Raw genomic sequence first — 7132 nt, forward strand, 5'->3', positions numbered from 1 at the left:
CCACACACAGTACACACAGTTGCTCAGTTTTGCAGGCAACTAATAGACATGCATGACCATCGATTCACCCTCATTCCCGCTCTCTTCAGCTGCTTCTTTTGGCGAGTGTGCTTATTAAGTGAGTGCCATATTTCATGTTAGCCGCAAGACGACAAAGGAGAGACGAAAATGTTCCCTGATAAATTTCTGTGTGACATGCGTGAAATCCGCGTGAAATGTGTGAATGCAAAGGACTCTCTGTCGCTCTGTGAGTGCTGAGTGCGGTGCGGGTTTGTGTCCTTCAAAGTCTCAAATGTCACATAACTAAAACATCAAACGGTCGAGTGGCACAGTCACAGTCGTGGTCCCAGAACCCAGCCCAGAGCTTTACAAATCAAGTGGGGCTTTAGTCCAAGGTTCGTGGCGGTTCGCTGCTCAAAGAAGTGTCAGGCCACGCATCGCCTGACAATGACTATGGCCATGTACGAGTATGTATCCACGGTATGTGCGAGTATATGCGCTGACGGGCCGCCCATGCAATGCATAAATGATAAATGACTTGCGGCCCCTGAATGAGAGATAGTGATGAAGTAACTGGGTGTGCCACGGCGACTGCCGCTCCTGCCGCTCCGCCCGCTCCTGCGACTGCTTTGACAAATGGCCAAAGACAAGCAAGGATGCTCCTGCACCCATAAGTTGTAATCGTAATCGCAGTCCTGGCATCCTGTCAGCCCTTTCTGCATGCGCTTCGTCGGCTTTATTATAAACTCGCATAATCGCTGCGCATTTGGCTCTGGGTCAAAGTTCTTTCCCTCTCCCCCCCTGCAGTCGTACCCATTGAACTTGTCAGGAGTTGCTTAGCGGAGGACTCCACTCGTTAGTGGATAGTTCCTCAGGGAAGCGGCACACTAAACAATAGGGGCTTGAGGAGAGCAATATTCTCCATGGAAAATTTAGCATTCATTGTATGCAAAGATGATTAATGTGCCCCAGACAATCCCAGACTCAAACTCAAACCCAGACGAAGTCCCAGTTGCTCCTCCGGGGAGCGCTGGGCGCTGCTTCAGCTTGTAGCCAGTTAATTGAGCGCTTGATGTGCTCGCTGGCAAATGCTTCCACCCATTTCTTGTGACAACGCCTTTTCAATGGCTTTCAATTGCAGTGGCGGTGCCTAAAAAATGAAGACAGAGAGCAGCCAAAACTTCATTAAAAAAAGAACAGACTACGCCCTGTGCCCCCTCTCTGTGGGACACACAAAAGGGCAGCCCCAGCATCAGGAGCAGAATCAAAATCAGGAGCAGAAGGCGAGGCCGTGCCTGGGCCCTGACTGCAGTGCACTCGTGTTTTTCTGGGTTATAACAATGCGGCAAGCAGAACTTGACTTTTAATGTTTCCTCAATTAGAAAGCACACAAAAGCGCCAGCCAAAAAGGTGAACTCGTGTCGCACGGCCCCTGCCCTGGACAGCACAAAAAATTGACAGAGCAAAAAAAAGAAGAAAAACTTAAATGCGCATTAATAACAAAGTGCAGACCGCCCTGAGGTGGAAGCAGAGCTCGGCAATAAAATACTTGCAAAATAGATGCAGCCAGGGGCCAGGGGCCAGGGGTTGAATGTTGAAGTCAACGTCTGTCGACGGGGACAACAAAAAGTAGCAGCCCCCCCAGTGGGGGGGTGGCAAAACGGTTCGAGCAGCCAGCGATGACAAAAATTGTGAGGCAGACTTCAGAACTTCAAACTCGGAGCTCCGAACTCCACTCTGCCTGGCTGCCTGGCTGGCTGGCTGTGTGTGTGTGTGTGTGTCCGGGAAATGGCAGCACGTTCGGTACACAAAACTGATGCAGCCACAACGGAGGGAGCGTGCGGCTGTCTAAGAAGATTGATGATGTGCAGCCGCAGAGGTGCATGAATCCTGCATGCAGTGTGCCTCCTCCTCCTCCCCTGCTGTCTACGCAGTGGCCAAACTCCAAACTGGCATCTGCTTAGCCCCGGCTTAACTTTCTGCTGACAGCGCCTTGGCTGGCACTTGCCAAGTACTCGGAGCTGCTCCAGAGCTCCAGTCTCCTGCTTAGCTGATTTGCTGCGTGTTTGCTCGCCGCAGCGGGGTGTGTTCGCTGCATTCATTGTTGCTGATTTTGAATTTGCACTTTTGCCACCAGGCCATCATATATCATTGTGGGCGTGGCCGCCCCCCCCCAAGGGACTTGCCTTGGCACTTTAAATGGCCCGTGCATGTGGGCCACAATTGGCCACAGGTGTGGCCCTCAAGGTGTGATTGTTTGCAGGGATTGAAGCCATTGACTTGGTGTTTCTATGACCGGATATGACCTAGTCAATCATTGACTGCTATCAATCCCTCTAATCCTTATCAATCTCAAGCTAAACTTTATTCAATCTATCTGCTGGCTGAGAGTTTGCTTTGGCAACTCCGCTGCGGGCTTGAATAAATTCAATTAAAATTGCCAGCCATCGTCAAGTGCAAACAATTGACATTTTCTGCGGTTAATTCAATTATCAATTTTACCTGGCCGCAGTCTTAAATAAACATTCAAAAAGGTTCCGCATCGAAATCAATAGTGGCAGCCAGTCCTCTCCTCAGTCCCTTTACTCGGTCCCTGCCTTGTCCTCCATCCCACTCCTGGCTCAACTGCCACCTGCAGTGGCTAAGAAATTACCTTTAGAAAATGGCCAAAGCAGAAAAGGGGTAAAAAATACGACAGCCCTTTTCGACATGTTTTATTTGCATTGTCGTCGTCGTCATCCTCATCCTTTGGGGGCTGGGGGCTGGGGGCTGGGGGCTAGCCCCATCTATTGGATACCCTGAGAAAGAAAAAGCCATGGCAACTGCAATAGAAAATGTTAAATATTCGATGGGGGGGGACTTTGTGGTTTGTAGCGAGGTAATCACATCATTCCTGGCGCTTAAAGCTGTTGTTGGATTGCTCAATTTCTTAGCAGGGGTTTTTATTCTGCAGAACATCATTGGAGCTGGAATACATTTAATGGTACAGTTTTTTAGGATGATTCCTATGACATTTACCTCACAGTTTTCGCCGTCTACCCGTATTTATTCCTGCTTAAATTTTCGCTGTACGAAAAAACAAAAATGTTCAAAGTATATTCAAGGTTCGTTTGGTGGCTGCATTTTTCTGCATTTCTATTTGGAACATAACGTGCTATTGAAAGCTCTGCCAAAGCGGCAGACGCAAGGTGCAACAAAGAGAGAAAGAGAGACGTAAAGTATGTGTGCAAGAGACAGAGTTAAACAGCGTGAAAGAGAGAGAGAGAGAGATAGAGAGAGTGCGGGGCAGTCGAACGGTGCCCAGCGAGCGCATTATTTATGCATACAATGCTCTTTGAGTCTGCCGCAGTTATTGCCGTTCGTTCGATTCCGTTACCTTTTTTTTTTTTGAAGGCTGTCTGCAACTGTATGTGTGTGTGTGGTTTGTCGCAGACTCTGCAGCACCTTCATTTTTTTTTTTGGGTGTAAGTCTAGCGTATCGCTGGACAATTTTTATTGAACTTCAATGGAGTCATTGATCTTTTGTGCCAGACTTTGTTTATGGCAAACGCTGGCTCCACAGCCCGCTTGGGAGTTGGACTTTTGCTCTAACTTTAGTCGCTTTAAAACTCATTTAATTTCAGGCTGGGCACCAAATAAATTCATTGGTTCATTGAGCCCCATAACTCAGGCTGTTTGTTTAATGTTGTCAGCGGCTGCCCGCACCCGCACCCGCACCAGCACCCGCACACACACGGCGGCGAGCCCTAAAATGGAGCTACTCCTTCTGGCTAACAATAACAATAATTTATAAGAATTGATTATGCTGAGTGTGCAATCATAAATCGTCGCCAGTGCCCATAGATACAGCGACAACGACATCGGCACCCAAATGTCTACTTCACTCTGCGGCCTTAAAGCCATTTTGCGGTTTGCTAAAACTTTAAATAAATGATTACAGCGGGCATCCTTACTCTCTTGCTTTGTCTTCGCTCAGCTCCCAGCAAAGTTACGACTTTTACGGCTTTCAATAAAAGTTTTTATGCTGCTGCAGCGGATTTAATTAGAGCTATCAATCAGTTTTTGCAGTCAGCTCCACAAAATAATCTCCATAATTTCTGCTTGACTTGAAATGTTCTCTCATGGAAAATTCACCAGAGGTTTTTATGGCTTCTCGGTGGTTATTTAACTAAATAGAGCCATTTCTCTGTGTGTTTTTGGGCAGCTTATCGGCATATTTTGTGCCTTTAAATTGGGCAAAGAATCTGCAAGAATTTCTAATTAAATTTAGTCAGCGAAAGAATCAATGCCATTTGAATACAAACAAATTGAGGACGTGTGAAATAATTTTTAGCAATTTTATGAGCCATCAAAAAAAGGTACTTTGTGCGCCAGAAAACTTGTAACGTCGTAAATTAAGTTTTTACCTTTGCAACACAAAATAAATACATCAAAATAGGCAGCCCGAGCGGCAGCCCCAACTCTGTGAATTTCAAAAGTTTCCTCACGTTTTGCGCACGGGCCTGTCATAAAAGCAATGGAGATTGGGACCCCCTAGGTAGGCAGAAGTCAAGACGTTTTATTGATGTGCAAAATGCATGAAATTAGAATTTAAAGTGTGACAAAACTTGGCCAACAAAAACGGCAACTGCAATTTTGGGCCAGCGGCAAGCTGCAGCGTGTCGTCCTGCTGGACAAATGGGAGGAATTATGAGGGCAAACTCAATTACTAAGCCATAAAGAAGAATCCTAATTGAATGCCAGTGCAGCGCAATAAAAAAGGCAATTTGCTTGCAGTGCGCATTTCGGTTAGCATTTATTCTTTATTTATGTGTGCGCAAATCATTTTAAAATAATTAAATTTGAAAATAATACACGCTCGTGGCAAATAGGCAAAGGAATGGCTGCATAAAGGGTCGGGTCAGCATGCATGGCGGGGAATGAGAGCGGCAAATAAAAACCATAATTCGTCTATAAAAATCTCGTAAAAAAAGACGGCCCAGAAATGGGAACAAGCACAGCCAGGAACAAAAAAAGAGAGAGCAGGCAGCCAGAGAGAGGCAAAAGGACGAAAGAGATTGTGTGACTGGGGCGGGCACTTCTGTGTTTCATGTTGCGGCTGCTGTAAACCGAGCCACTTAATGACTTCCGCCATAAACTATTTTCGGTTCAGCTAAATTCCAACAACTTTATTGCCCGGCCTCCGCCCAAAAAGAAAAAAAAAAAAAAACAACAGGAGGATGCGAGTCGCTCAGGGAAAACGACAAAAATTGGCAATGTGGATATATATTTATCTGTGTGTGTGTGTGTGGCAGGAAGACTTCCATGTAAGAAGGAATTTTATGTTTGCACAACATAAACAACATTATTTCTTATGGTGCAAGAGCCAGCCCAAGCCCCGTGTGGGGTTCCTGGCTACCTACACGAGCGTGAACCGGCCAGAACTCAAACTTAATGATGCAGAAGCTCTCAGGGAAATATCAGCCGCATTGAATACTTCATCGGTTCTTCCAAGAAAAATAATATTCCACGAATTTATAATGAATTTATTTCACTAAAATTTTCGATTTTTAACTGTTTTATTTTTGGCTGCCTATATTTGTGGGATTTTATTCATTTATTAATTGTATTAGCTTGATCTTTCGCTGTTTCATTTATTGTTTGATCAATTAAATTGAACTGCAATTGATTAAGCCAGAATTATTCGCTTCTGTGCTCTGTCTTGATGAAATATGGTAAAACGGTGCAAGAATTCGATTTCTGCGTCGTTCGTCGGCTGGTCTCACACACAACCTTTTACGTCGGAGGCGCTCTCTCACCGATCGGTTGTCCGCTCTCGCTCTTAATTCGCTCTCTTTAGTTTTTTCTTTGCATTTGGAATTTGGAATTCGCCGTGACGCGAATTCGCCCTTGCTCGTTTTGCTGTTTTGTCTAGGGATCGCAATTGGCAAAACCCAGCCCACATTTATGTTGCTCCAAAAAATCCAAATGAATCTTTGACTTCTAAGGAAGATTTCTAACAATTTCTTATTAATTGAATTTAATATGTGCAATTATTGCAATTAAATTAAGCCTCAATTTTCCGTGTGTTATGTTATAAATTCTCTTAAAGCAATCGCATTAAATAGTTCTCACTCAGTGGCGGCTATCAGTGCGCTTGCAGCAGTTAATCATCTAGAAATGGAACGACAACCGTCACGGATGCGGATGCGAGACACACACACACACACAACACACACACAGGATACCCCAGGACACATGTGCTCATCATTTCCTGCTGCTGCTGCTGAGACCGTTGTTCTTTTTGACAAATTAAAAATTTAATTCGTAATTTCACAAGCACATAAACAGCTTTCAGGTAAATAAATGAAATTAAGCTGCCAACTCGCATGTCCTTGGCCAGAACTTGCTTTACGGATTGCAGTGCGTACCTTTGCCGTTCCCGTCCGTCTGTTTGTCCGTCTGTCCGCCTGTCTTTCTGTCATTTCCTTGGAACTGTCTCCCTGCTGCCCGACTGTTGTTCTTTATCCATGCTTTGGCAAACAGGAAGTTCCTCCTTAACTGTGTCGCTGTGCTGTGTTTGCTTTTCCGGTTTGTTTAAGCTGCACGCGCCCCTTCACTGCAAGCGTTTTGAGTTTAAATTGCTTGGATTTCGTACGGGACAGCGCACAGAAGCTCCTCTCCACGAGGAGCTACCAGTCAAGCTGAGCTTTTGGCACTCTTTTTCTTCACTTTGGCGCTGATTGAATTATTCCGCTTCACGCCATAAAGAGCGCTACACAAAAATGCTTACCCGCTGCCACGGCCCCTGCCAGGGCAGAATATGATGGCTCAAAACGACGAGGAAGAAGTTTATTTTATATTATTACTACTTCAGTTGGGATCCACAGCTACGTGAGACCTTTTCCTTTCAGAATATCTTCCCTCTGCTCGTTTAACTGTTATTTAAGAAAAGCTTTCAATTGCGGAGAAGCTTTCACCCACTCTGCGCAGGGGAGGGAGAAGGAATTTCATTAGCAAGCAGACTAAACTAAAACAAAATCTTTCTTGAGTTTCAAGCCAGCCAAGAGCCTGCCTGCCAACTCGTTGTAAAACAAAAGGCCCCTGGTCGAGGAATCCGTTTGGGTATATCTTGTGTGCGGCATTTTATTTC

This window comes from Drosophila subobscura, chromosome U (genome assembly GCF_008121235.1).
Source record: "Drosophila subobscura isolate 14011-0131.10 chromosome U, UCBerk_Dsub_1.0, whole genome shotgun sequence".
NCBI classification, from domain to species: domain Eukaryota; kingdom Metazoa; phylum Arthropoda; class Insecta; order Diptera; family Drosophilidae; genus Drosophila; species Drosophila subobscura.